Genomic DNA, 14,415 nt, shown 5'->3' with positions numbered 1-14,415 from the left:
GACAGGCAACTTCCGTGTTGCTTGCATAGACGTCCGCTCCTCGATCAAGCCGCAAGTTCTCCTTCACGGCTCGCAGTGTGCCAACGTTCCAACAGTCAACAGTCGTACTTCGCGTACTTCCCGTGTGCGCGCGCGAGTGCGCTACGCACACGTTTTTCAATTGAGAGGATGGGCGGGGTCAGGGCGGGCTTGGGAAGCCACAAACCAATCAAAACATTTTGAGGCACGTAGGGGACAGGCAACTTCCGTGTTGCTTGCATAGACGTCCGCTCCTCGATCAAGCCGCAAGTTCTCCTTCACGGCTCGCAGTGTGCCAACGTTCCAACAGTCAACAGTCGTACTTCGCGTACTTCCCGTGTAGAAGTACTGTAATAGTATGTGTACAGAAGTGCACAGGGCCTCAGGCGGCTGGCTTATTGCATCCAAGAGTCTGCCAACTGGTTGTAGGTACAGCAATAGTATGTGTACAGAAGTGGACAGGGCCTTAGGTAGCTGGCTAATGTGTGTTGGTTGTGGCCAGTGTGCAGATTGTTGGGTACATGGCTGTATTATGCTGTGGTGATAGTGACCAGCTACTAGACTCTTGGGTGCGCACCCAAGAGTCTGCCCACTGGCTGCAAGTAGTGTAATAGTATGTGTACAGAAGTGGACAGGGTGTGTGACAGCTGGCTTATTGGAATGCCCCGAAGGTTGTGGCCACTGGGCAGATTCTTGGGTGCATGGCTGTATTATACTGTGGTAATTGTGGCCAGCTACTAGAGGCTGCCCACTGGCTGCAAACAGTGTAATAGTATGTGTACAAAAATGGATAGGGTGTGTGGCAGGTGGCTTATTGGACTTCCCCGAGATTCTTGGGTGTATGAGAGTCTGTGCAGTGGGTGAAAGTAGTGTAATAGTATATTTACCGGTAGTTCCTAAGACGACCAGCTTATCTGATGACTGCAGGTAGGCTTCATTAGGGTAGGGGGGTGGAATGTAGATGGCATGAGGATGTTTGTATAGGCTGTATTATGCTGTGGGGTTGTGGCAAGCTCCTGGACTCTTGGGTGCATGGCTTAAGCCATGCACCCAAGTATCTGCCCACTGGTGCAAGTACTGTAAGAGTATCTGTAGAGAAGCGCACAGGGCGTGTGGCAACTGGCTTATTGGACTGTCCCAAGATTCTTTGGTGTATGGGAGTCTGTGCAGTGGCTGCAAGTAGTGTAATAGTATGTGAACTGAAGTGGACAGAGCCTCAGGTGGCTGCCATATGTGCGTGGGTTTTGGCCACTGGACACATCTTTGGGTGCATGGCTGTATTATGCTGCAGTGGTTGTGGACAGGCACTAGACTCTTAGGTGCATGACCGGAGGCACCCAAGAATATGACACTGGCATATGGATTGCACAAACATGTGTACAGAAATGCAATTTGCTGATTACAAAGAAGTCTGACACCAATAATTGTATACTTGTATACTCACTGTATCTATTAATGTGGAAATGCAGGAGAAATCTTTGTTTCATTGTCTTTGATTAAAAATAACATAACATGTTAGGGAAGGTACTTCATAATGTTAGATTATATTCAATTTCAGACATGTATGTACTTTGTGGACCCTCATTATTAGTACATTACACATACTGTGCTTCAAACAAGTGTACTGTGCAATGTGCTCAGTTCCTGTGTTTGTTTGGGTCTGTGGGGAAACAAATCCATGCAGGATTTAAAAAAAAACCTTCTACATTCATTTGATGTTATGTGGGACACTCTGTTTCATTTATGTGTGCAGTACTTATAGGAATGTTTAAGGTGCATATCTGTGTGGTCTTGCTGTTCTAAGCACTGTTGCAGTAGGAGGAATTGAAATGGTGTATGTGTTTTGGTTTTTGGATGTGGTGGTACTAGGGTTGCAGTTAGATACCAGTTGGCATATTCTAACTGTTTATCTGTTCCCTCTTTCTTTTTCTTTATTTGTTCAGTGCAGTGAAAAACATAAGTATTTGCAATACAATTGAAGCTTTCATCAGAGGAATACGTACAGAGATATGTTGATGATTTTCAAAACAGTATCTGTTTATGCTGTTTGATTGCTGTTGGTGTAAGTACTTTACTATTGCAAACTAATGTTGCAGGATTATGGGGGCAGTTAGATACCTGTTGGCATATTCTAACTGTTGGTAGTTTGAAAGTTGTTTTGTAGGACTTTGATTGCTGAAGGTTGATTTTGGCAGTTTGACCGCGGGAATTAACATTGTAGTACTGCAGGTGTAGTAAGATACCAGTTGGTGTATTCTGTTGTTTTTACTTAATACGTCTTGAAAGGTTTCCTCAGAAGAACTTTCATTTTTGCTGGTGGATTTAAAATTGTGTAGTAATGGGAAGTAATATTGCAGTATTATGGTTGCCGTTAGATACCAATTGGTGTATTCTAACTGTTTACAGTTTCATAGTTTTGCAGGGTATGTCTACAAACACCTTCATTCCTGTTGGCGGATTTCTATTTTCCACTATTGTGAAGTACCTTGGCAGTATTATGGGTGTAGTTAGATGCAGTTGTGTATTTATTGCAGTGGTATGGGCATTGTTAGACAGCTGTTGCCTTATTGAAACAGTTGGTCATTTCAGAAGTCAATGAGGACAGTTTGTAGACCCTCATCCTCGGTACTTTTCTTTTTAAGTACTATTGGTGAAACAATATTAGTGTGCCTTTTCCACAGTGGTTGTTTCTGTGGCTATAATCATTGGGAAAAAACTGTATAGCAGCGCAACTGATGTCCTCATGGGCCAGTTGACGTCTGATATGATATGATATGATAGTTTATTTATATAGCGCCTATACACAATGTGTTTCAAAGCGCTTCAAGGCAAGGGAGGGAACAAGGGAAAATACAATGACATTCTTACAGGCCATGAACAGTAAGGATGTGAAATAACTATCGTACTCGGCCTGACAACATTTCAGATAGTGCAAGAGCTATGACATAGATAAGGAAGGGGGGGGGCGAGTGGGAAGGAAATGGAAACAGACAGGCGACTACCGTACTAGGCCTGACGACATTTCTGGTAGAGCCGGAGAAAACAAAAGGGTAGCGAGAGGGTGGCAGAAAGGGAGGGGAGGAACAAAACACGCGACTATCATACTAGGCCTGACGACATTTCAGATAGTGCTTGAGGGGGGGGGGTCGGGAGGAAAAAAACAGTAATGGGAGGGTGGAGGAAACAGACGAGGTTGCTATCATATTAGGTCCAGGGACAATTCTGATAGTGTAAGTGCATAGAAGAGAGTAAGGGGAGGAGATAGGTAAAGGGAGAAAGGGAGAGGAGGAGAGAACAGAGAGTAAACAGTCTAAAAGAGTGGAGAAGCAAGAGGGGAGAGCGAATATAATTGCAGAAGTCAGTAGCAACACAATGTTGCAAGCCAGGATACAAGATGAAGATGGGAGTAAAAGATGCAAAGGAAATCCAGCATGAGAGTTGAGAAAGGGTGACGCACCGTGAATGAATCAAGTCCATAAAAGTCAAATCCAGCATTGGCCACAAGACGGTGATGGTGAAACCAGAATGTATCAGGACAGACTCCTGCAGAAGTAGGCTGGAGGAGGCTGTGGGGGAGCAGGGTAGCAGAATCAAGCAAAACAGGCAACACCTGTGTGTGAGAAGGGAGGGGGTTCCAAGACAACTGCAATGTTCAGCCAGTGGGTCTGCATCACTGTTCTCATCTGAGGCTGTTCCTGGTATGCTAAATTGTTCCATTTTCACAGGGCAGAAGGTTATTTTTCACAGGGCAGAAGGTTATTTTTTGTTTGCAGTTACATATCTTTCGGTGGGTATTGTGCAGTAGGCTATGCTACTTTTTTAGATCAGAGAGTAAATGTTGGTTTCAAGAATATTAAGTAGGCTTTTGCAAGATTTGCTGGTAATCTCTGCTATTAATGGAAGTATCATTCCATTCAAACCACCCACTTTGCTTTTTAATGTAGGCAGCATGTGACCTGCAGTGGTTGTGGCACCCGTGTGGTAGATTATGCCTACTGTTTTGAAGGTCTTCTTGCCCGTGTGTGATACTTGCCCGTGTGTGAAGCTAGTAAACTTGCAGTTGTTTTTGGTACCATCTGCATTGTATCGTAAAAGAATTGCTATTAAGTATTGGCTATGTGACTGTATCTGTAATGTGGAACGATTGTCTGAATTGCAAGTAGTACATATTATGCCATGATGTGCATTTTGGACAAGTTGCTGGAATAGATATATAGTTAGGTATAGATACATACACAAAGCACTCGTTAGGGACTTGTTCCTGTGCCACACGGCTGCAGACAGTGCATGTATGTTTCCACATGTATGAAATCTGGAAGATTTCATTTATAGGTATGTTTTTGCTTCCCCATTCTTGAAGTGAGTACAGTAGAAATTCTTGTGGATCTTCTTGTGTGTTTATAGTGAATCTCACCATTCCGACACAGTAGTCCAATTTCTGCCTTATTCCTGAGACACTGGAAGTGTTGTCAGGATTGTTTGTTGCATTTCTATGAAGGAGTAGCATTTGCAAACACAACCGATTAAGTAAATGTTTTCAACTATTGGTGGCAATTGGAATAGAATATTGATTGCTGAATTTGCATAGCAATTTACACCAGTTGTGCTGGAAAATTTTAATGGACCAGACAGTTTTGTGTCTGAGCCATTTGATGGAAGTCCACTTGCTTTTTTTGAAGAGGTACTTCTCTTTGTTTGTGCAGTTGGGCATGCATTTGCCTTTTCAGTACATCCTTCTGTGGTTGTGGTAATTGATGGAGTAGCAGCTGCTTTCAATTTCTTTGGTGGCACTGTTGGGAGGTCACGTATAAGTTGTGTTTGCACAAGTTTTCTTTTACTAAGTTTGCCTTTTTGAGGAACAGGTACATTTTGAGAAGGGGTGTGTAGAGTGCACGTTGTCTGTTGTACTCTACGATGCAAGGAATGTCAGCCTTGACTTTGCTTGCATCAACATTGACTAGAAATAGTCCTTCAAGTGTACATAGGCATTACAGTGCTACGTAACTGATGCCTTCTTTAATGACTGTGCTGCCAATGTCAATCAATGCTTGATCTAGGGTTAGACCTTGCAATTTATGAATAGTGACTGCATATGCAAGAGACAGAGAAAACTGTTCTCTGCATAGATACATGTCTTTGAAAAGAAGGAATCGGGCTGTTGAGCGTGCTATCCTTTTAACTTGTGAAAGTTTGTCAAAGTGGATGTTGTACAAATTGAATGTTGTTATCACATGGGTATGTCTCGAAGCCAACAACTGTACCAAGTACTCCATTAACCAAACCTTGCTCCACATCAAGGGTATGTTTTAGCATTACTGTACAGTTTAAACACAATGTTAACTTTTTCTCCAAACCAGCTGTGTTGGAGATAGTTTTCTAAGCTATTTAGTCATCCTGTGGCTTGTTGTCACATAGGCACTGTCATACCTTGCATGTCCAGTTTGTCTGTGGAGTACATTTTCACTATTGGTTGCATTTCCTTTTTCAACATTGTTTCATTGAACTGTGCACATCTTGCTAGTGTTGGCATTAAGGACATACATTTTACATTTTTGTGTGCTAATTCTTCCATGACATCAGTAGCAGATCTGTTATGCCCGTATAGCTCATGGATGCATCTGCTATTTAAGATAGACTGTGCTTCCTTAGAAAGCACACCAATCCAAATGCTTTTCAAAATGTTAGCGTAGGTGAGGTCTGCAGACTGACACATGTTTTCAGTTAATTCTCTGTATTGGAAATGTTGCCAGAGATTTACATTTCCTATGCTGTGAAGTGTGTTATGGCACAGTTTGTGTCCTATGGTTTTAAAAATAAGTTCACCTTTCACTGGTGTTAATTGAAGATCTCAGAAAACAATAACGTGTTTTCCTCCAAAGAGTTCTTAGTAGTCTGTTTTAAGCACCTCTTGCAATCTGAGGTGAATCAAAGCCAACATTAGGTTGGAGACCATGCTCACTTCATCTATTAGGAGCATTTTCATTTGTTTCAGAATTCTGTTTAGCTCTCTAGCAGCTTTGTTTTGGTGTTCTACTGGAAGTGGTAGCAATCAGTATAAATTAACACCACCGATGTTGTAGGCAGATAAACCTGTGGGGGCCTTTACAACAGCTGAGAGCTTGTTGTTTGTTAATTGTTGGAGGAACTTGCTGATGATTTTTTATTAAGAATGTTTTGCCTGAACCAACTTCACCACTTACATACAGGAGTACCGGTTTATAGTTTTGACAGGTACAAGTTTTAGTTTCATGCTGCACACCATGTTCAATTTATTTAGTTACTTCTAGGAAAATGCTATGCTGTTCATCATTGAGTTGTGATTTCAGTAGAGCAAAGTTTTCTTCAGATTCCTTATACTGACACATGGGGCCTCATTACAACCCAGGCGTTAAGGGTTTAACGGCACCGTTGGCACCGTTAACCCTTAACGCCTGATTACCATTTTAACGCCTGCTTTTAGCAGGCGTTAAAATGCAAGGCGCTAACCCGCCTTGGTGCTAATTACGGCACCGTAATTTACGGTGCCGTAATTAGCGCCTTCCCCACTCCCATTATGCCCTATGGGGCAAAAACGGGAATGGGGAAGGGTAAATGGGGAATGGGAATTTACCGCCCCACTCACCTTGGAATGGGACGGTAAATCCGCCATCCACCATGGTGTAAACAGAGTTTACACCATGGTGGTAAAGTAGGGAACTTACTGCCTGGGTTGTAATGAGGCCCATGGTGTTTTCTACTTCAGTCATGGCTAATTCTGCCTCATTTACTATAAGTGGCTCTCCACTCATAAGAGAAGGTTGACTGCTCTCAGGAGTGTCTACATTTAGTTGCGCTTGAAGTTCTTCCACTTGTTGGCATTCATTGTCCAACATGTTTTTGTACTGTTTAAAGTTTATGGGCCTCATTACACGGTAGGCGGTGAACCATGGTGCTATTAGCGCCATGGTTCATGCCGGTAAAATACCGGCACCGCCTTGGTGGAAAGGGGAATTACCGCCCCATTCCAAGGTTGGCGGGGCAGTAATTCCCCCTTCCACCATTGCCCTTCCCAATTCCCATTTTTGCCCCATAGGGCTCTATGGGAATGGGGAAGGCGCTAATTAAGGTACCGCAAGTTGCGGTACCGTAATTAGCTCCACTGGTCCCTTTGCGGGTTGGTTTTTAACGCCTGCAAAAAGCAGGCGTTAAATTCCCCAACCCGCAAAGGGACCTCGTAGTAAGGCGGTAAGGATTTACCGGTACCGGTAAAATACCGGTACCGGTAAACCCTTACCGCCTACTGTGTAATGAGGCCCAATATCTCTTATAGTGCTTTCACTCGCATTGAAAGCATCTTCATAGGAAGCATGGGTGTCCAATAAATCTTCTTCTTTTCTGCATGGTTTAAAAAGTTGCAGTAGGGACCTGTAGAAAGTTCTCTATGTTGAGGAATTTTAAATTATAGCTTCATATAATTAATCTGGCTGCGTTTGGTAGTTTAACCAGGCTGCCCTCACAACTTTTCACTATGTATTTACCTTTTTTCTCATCTGGTTTGTTTCCAAAGCAGTACTCCTGTTTGGGTAGTATGTGTCCAATAAATTGTTTTTCAAAATGTCCTGGCTGTTGGGATAGTTTTTGGCTATTGTTTCTATGTCTTGGTACGATTTGAGAACTCTTTTCAAGGATGCAGCAGGACCAAGGTTCAGCCAAACTGTTTTCAGATTTCCCATACAAGGCTGTAAGAAACAAAGATTAGGTGAAAACCCAATCATACAGCCGCTCTCTGGAATCCCATACTGGGTTTTATATTAGTTGTAATTTCACTATGTATAGTTCCTTCGATCCAATTCTTGAAAAAATACAAAAGTCGAGAATCCCGCATTTGGGGACATCGCAGGGGTCAGCAAATCCGATGTGCAATGGATGAGCCTCACCCTGGGAGCTCTGCTTTGCTGATCACAGATGCTCCCCTGCCAGGTAAGTCTTATCACACTAGAAACTTTTGATAACGCCAGAAGGATTCGATACTCCTGTGGTGCCCACTCAAATTTGCTTCCTGCTTCTTTCCTTCCCATACAAGGCTGTACCTGTTAAACAGTCTGCGGCTTCTTAGTGACCACATTCTCAATGGGCGAGCATTTTTATGCCAAAGCTGTACAATTTCTGTGACAGTGTTTTGTCAGATGATACGTCGTCCCAGAGGTCGTTCAGCTCTGTTTTCTCAGCTTTGGTTAAGTAGGTTGTGACATATCATGCAACTGCAGTGGAATTGTTTGCAATGTACTGGACATCCATGTTTGCATTTCACAGCAGGGCAATGAGTGCATTGAAATCATTGATTTACTTTGATGCTTTGGTTCTTTTAATGCAGCATGTGTTCTTAGGCGATTTGCCTTTCACACTGTTTCTAACAGAAGACATGAAGCTGTTTACTTGTCCTTTTGCTGAAACTGGTCTAGGGAAACCAAAGCGGCATTTGGTGTAGTATTTGCTTTGTTTTTATATTTGCGCCAACAATACTTGCCACACTTGTGTCTTTGAAACCGCAAAATGTGTGCATGTAGATCACTATGTGCACTTTCTGAAGGGATTTCGCAAGCAAAATATTTGTGAATGAACAACAAAAAAATGGCAACACTGTCCTGAGCAAATTTAGGGGAATCTTTAATCCACAATAGCATGTGGATGTGTGGTGATCCTCTGGCCTGATATTATTTTCTCCAAAAGAAGTGTTCCACTTCTCCGAGGGGAGGAATTGTTTTATTACAGATGGATTGCAGCATGGCAACAAAGCGATGATGGAAGTACCTTGACACATTTACAGGGTCCAGAGAGCAGAGTTTTCCTGGTGCTTTCATGTCTATCCCTGCTTTGTTTTTGTTTGCAATGCGTAGGAAATCATGCAACTCTTCCCATGCATACTCTGCACAACTTAAAGTGACAAACCATATTGGTGGGCCAAGGTTGCGTAGCATACACCTTACATCTGCGTGACGTCGAAACCAATATTCCTTCGTACCATGCATGTTTGCCAAGAGATTTATAATACTTGACTGTAAAACTTCATCTTTCTCTTGCACCTTTTGAAGTAGCTGTGTAGCAGACATGTTTAAAAAATATTAACCTTTTTTCAATGTGTGTGCAACTCTGTAACATAGAGTTGCTAGTTCACTTTCAAAAAGGAGGTGGAATATGTATTCAACATTTTGGGCCTCATTACACGGATGGCGGTAAGGGTTTACCGGTACCGGTATTTTACCGGTACCGGTAAATCCTTACCGCCTTACTACGAGGTCCCTTTGCGGGTTGGGGAATTTAACGCCTGCTTTTTGCAGCCGTTAAAAACCAACCCGCAAAGGGACCCAGGGAGCTAATTACGGTACCGCAATTTGCGGTACCGTAATTAGCACCTTCCCCATTCCCATTATGCCCTATGTGGCTAAAATGGGAATGGGGAAGGGCAATGGTGGAAGGGGGAATTACCGCCCGCCAACCTTGGAATGGGGCGGTAATTCCCCTTTCCACCAAGGCGGTGCCGGTATTTTACCGGCATGAACCATGGCGCTAAAAGCGCCATGGTTCTCCGCCATCCGTGTAATGAGGCCCTTTGTCTGAATCTGGGGTCTTCAGAATACATTCGTAAAGAGCGGTATACTGATGCTATTTGTGTGCATTTTTCATCAGCACTTCCACCTTTTCCAGTAGGAAAGAGTAAAGGAAAGGCTTGAGCTTCTACACTTTTTTCCCATATGCTGATTGGAGATCCTTTGGCTTGCCGCATTTGATATGTTTCAAGTGCCTCATCTATGGTGTATTTGGAGTGCAGTGGGCGAATTGTATACTGGTCTAAAATATTGGAGGCTGTAGTAGGATCTAGAAGTTCAAATTGGCCAGTTGATGAGCAATCCTGAATTAGTTTGGTGGTATCCCTCAGGTTTTCTTCAATGTTTATTTCTTTGTAGTATTCAATGTTCGCTTTAAGATATTGAAGGGCTTCTCTAACTTTGTTTAAGTCTACTAGTTGCTGCCACTTTTTTTGTCTTTTGTAGGTACACCATTCACTAGGATAATCAAAGATTGTTCGATTGGTCGTTGCACTCCCAGAGTTTCTACATTTTCTTTAAGATCTAATGGCAAATAAACTACTTTCCCACAAATGCCTTTCAGTAATTTTGAAGGAGGCAACTTGGCTGTTTTCGGTTGAGGGCGTAGGCGTATTATTGCTTGAAATGGGTGTACTGTTTGGATTACAATGCTCTCATACAAATTAACCTGTTGGAGTCATTTTGGAAGTTGGAATATTTCCAGGTTTAGTTTAGTTTAGTTTATTATTTGATAATGCGCTCCAAACCCAGGGGTAGCCGGGCGCAGCAGATACAAGAATATTTAAGCTTGAGTTACATGCATAGGAAACATACAGAACATAAACAGTGATACAAGAATACAGGGTGTAAGAAGGACTGTTATCGAGTAACAGGGCAGTCGGCTAGTAGTAGCACCCTCCTTAGCGCCTCAGCGCTGAGTGTGAGTCGTCATTAGTCCAAAGTCAACTTTTCACATTGCGTCTGAAACTGGTGTATGGTAGATTAGTTCTCAGTGCAGAGGGCAGTGCGTTCCAGGCATGGGCAGCTTTAACAGGGAAGCTGATTCCACCCGCTTTGGATAGTCTAAATCTGGGTGTTTCAAGTAGTAGGTAGTTAGAAGCTCTAGTATGGTATTAGATTTTCTAGTCAGTCTAGCCGCAATGTAAGGGGGTGTTATTCATGCCTTTGTAGGTGAGGGATAGCGTCTTGAGGAGGTCTCTATCGCTAATCTTTAACCACTGGTAGTCTTTCCTAATGTTAGAGATATGGGCTCTATGGGGTATCTCAGTGCTGCTCTTAGCGCATTGTTCTGGAGTATTTGCTATTTTGTTATGACTGTTTTGCTGGCACCCGCATAGAGGGTGTTACAGAAGTCTAATTTAGACATTACTAGGGCATTGGCTAGTGTGATACAATTAGTTGTGGAAAGGTAGGGTCTACAGGATCTGATTAATTTGCAAGTGTACGCTGTGGATGAGACAAGGGCATTAGCTTGTTTTTTAAGGGATAGAGTGGAGTCGAGGTAGAAACCTAATGTTTTAACCTTGGTTGCTACTTTAATTATGTTGCCGTCTATGTTGAAGGCACGGTAGTTGGGATTGAGTTTTTTGAGGTTGGAGTCGGAACCCAGGATCAGTATCTCTGTTTTGTCGTCATTCGGGCAAAGGCCGTGGGAGGCCATCCATGCCTGAATGAGGAGGTAGATCTTGTTTACTAGAGCTGAGTCTTCTACAAAGTTGCCAGAAAGTGGTATGAGGATTTTCGTGTCATCCGCATAATTAGTATAGGTTACCCCCAGTCTGTCAAGTTTGTTGAAGAGTGGTTTAGTGAAAATATTGTACATAGTGGGAGAGACAGATGAACCTTGTGGGACGCCACAGGTGATTTGAATTGGGTCCGCTGATGCTAAAGGGGAGAACACTCTCATCGTACGGTTGGCTAGGAAGGATTGTACCCAGTCTATAGCTTCACTTGAGAAGTGGGCGGCAGACGCTAAGTGGTTGCATAACACTGCATGGTCCACCAGGTCAAAGGCCGCCGATAGGTCAAGGAGTAGGAGCATAGCTGTTTTACCTTTATCCTTCAACTCGTCGATTTGGGTCTTAAGGTCAATGAGTGCTGTTTTGGTACCATGAAGTGGTCTGAATTTGGATTGGCGGGATCCTAATAGTTGGTGCGTCTCCAGATATGATTTTAAGGAGAAATGGGACCTTGGTGATGGGCCTATAGTTGGTAGGGATAGCTGGGTCAAGGGTCTGTTTTTTAAGCAAGGGCAATACCCAAGATTCTTTGAGGTTAGCGGGTACCACGCTTGTTCTGAAAGACGCATTAATTAGTTTCGAGATGAAGGGTGCTAAATCTCTTGCTGCGTCCTTAATAACTTGTGCTGGGCAATTGTCGCTTTGCAGTTAGAGGGCTTTAGTGATAAAAACACCTTTTCAGTTTACGAAGTGGAGATTTTGGTGAATCTGAAGGGTTCCTGGCTATTTTGGGTGGCTCAATTAGATACGTCAGTTTGGTAGGAGGTATGGATTTTTGTCGGGCTCAGGGCGGCTTTCTTCTTGGCAATTTTAGTTTGGAGGGTGACAATTTTATTAGCTAAGGCATTTTGGATGCTAGTGCACCAGTGTTTGTCCTTGGGGACATTGTCTATAGGAGCAATAGGATTTTCCATTTCCCGGAGTATAGTGAAGAGTTCTTTCGAGTTGGATTTAGCCTTACTGATCCTCTCGTTAAATGAGTCTTTTTTGGTTTGGATAATTTCCTTCTTGTATTTTTTGGCGTGATTATCAAGAAGGGTTTTGTTCTCTGCTGAAGGTGTGTGCCTCCAGATGGCTTGGAGTTTGCGTTTTTGGATTCGTAGTTCCTTAAGGTGCGGGGAGAACCACGAATTGAGGTGAGATTCTCGTTTGCTTTTACGTAATTTAGTCGGGGCAATGGTATCCAGTGCTATAGACATAGCACTGTTGAATGTCTCAACTAATACATTGAGGTCAGGGTTGATATCATTAGTGATGAGAGCTAGCAAGAGGAGTGGGAGTAGTTTTTCGGATATGATTTCTTTTTTACTTCTGGTTGGCATAGATGGTACTATTTCCTGGTTGTTTGGTTTAGGATGCTCAATGGTTGAAGAGAAGCAGATGAGGTGGTGGTCAGCCCAGGTTTGAGGTAAAATATTAGAGATGGTGATATCACAATTTCGGTTAGCTATCCAATCTAGAGTCCGTCCTTTTATGTGTGTAGGGGCTAGGACTTTCTGGCTAAGGACGTGATCAGCTAGTATGGATTGAATGGAGTGGGCTTGTTTGTCCTCGTTATCATTGAATCCCAAATTGAAATCTCCTAGTAGGAGGAGTTCGGTGGATTCTTTGATGTGATTGGTAAGGAGGCTAGATAAGTCCTCCTCAAAATTGCCTAAAGGGCCTGGTGGTCTGTACAGCAGTAGTACAGTTAGTGTGCTATTATTAGAAATGGGTATTTTGGCCAAAAGAAGTTTGCAGGATGTGATTTCCGGGTGGGGGTGAGTCTTGCATCTAACTTGGTTTTGGTGATGATGGCTATGCCCCCTCCCCTGGAGTTAGACCGATCAACTCTTAGTATATTATAATTGTCACGTATGGAAGTCATGAGTGTGGGACCTGCGGCGTCATGGAGCCACGTCTCAGTAATTGCGAAGAGGTCTAAATTATCCATTGCAAGTATATCGGCAATTTCAGTGTTGTGTGCTATAAGGGATCTCGCATTGATGAGTGCTCCTAATAGGGCGGGGGTAGTAGTTTTTCTTTTGGTGGGTCTAGGGTTGGGAGTGTTGAGCCTCTTTTGGTTGTAGTTGGTGGAGTAAGGGGAGTCCGTATGTGTTTTATGATGCCTTCCTACCATCGGTGCAAGAGAGTTAGAGTTGGGTGTAATTGTGGTAAGTGTAGGGCCCGTTGGTCTAGTTCTTTTATTTTTGATGTCATAGAGGCGAGGCAGTCTCGCTCTAATTCATGAATTTCTATCTTGAAAGTTGCAGGGTATAGAGTTAGTCAAGGTCATTGTTATGGCCATGGTTAGGAGAGTCCCGAGCAGGGTAGAGAATGCGTATATAAGGGCAATTTTACTAGTACACACGATGGGCTAAGTCACAGAGGGCGGCAGTATTTCTCAGTTTCAATAATGCATAGATCAAGGCTACCTAGATTCGACAGTCCCCAGCAATGGCAAAAGTGCATAGATAAAGGCTACCTGGATTCGACAGTCCCCAGCAATGGCAAAAGTACATAGATCAAGGCTACCTAGATTCGACAGTCCCCAGCAATGGCAAAAGTGCATAGATCAAGGCTACCTGGATTTGACAGTCCCCAGCTATGGCAAAAGTACATAGATCAAGGCTACCTAGATTCAACAGTCCCCAGCAATGGCAAAAGTACATAGATCAAGGCTACCTAGATTCGACAGTCCCCAGCAATGGCAAAAGTGCATTGATAAAGGCTACCTGGATTCGACAGTCCCCAGCAATGGCAAAAGTACATAGATCAAGGCTACCTAGATTTGACAGTCCCCAGCAATGGCAAAAGTGCATAGATCAAGGCTACCTGGATTCGACAGTCCCCAGCAATGGCAAAAGTATGTAGATCAAGGCTACCTAGATTCAACAGTCCCCAGCAATAGCAAAAGTACATAGATCAAGGCTACCTAGATTCGACAGTCCCCAGCAATGGCAAAAGTACATAGATCAAGGCTACTTAGATTCGACAGAGGCTAATCACGTCATACAGTGTAGCCTGGTATATGGCTACCTAGGCTAATCATGTATGTAACACCTGAACCTAATGGCAGAAAAGCATGATAC

At 43.2% G+C, this 14,415-nt stretch overlaps 1 non-coding gene across 1 annotated transcript; it reads right to left on the bottom strand.

Annotated features, from left to right (window-relative positions):
• Positions 1-7,827: 7,827 nt before the first annotated feature.
• LOC138474941 (U1 spliceosomal RNA) lies at positions 7,828-7,985 on the bottom strand. The gene has a single exon (XR_011269159.1). It is a non-coding gene; the product is annotated as a U1 spliceosomal RNA (small nuclear RNA).
• Positions 7,986-14,415: the final 6,430 nt, after the last annotated feature.

Source organism: Ambystoma mexicanum, chromosome 8 (assembly GCF_040938575.1).
Source record: "Ambystoma mexicanum isolate Mex_15411 chromosome 8, UKY_AmexF1_1, whole genome shotgun sequence".
Taxonomy (NCBI): domain Eukaryota; kingdom Metazoa; phylum Chordata; class Amphibia; order Caudata; family Ambystomatidae; genus Ambystoma; species Ambystoma mexicanum.
This window is presented reverse-complemented; position numbering and strand designations above follow the sequence as displayed.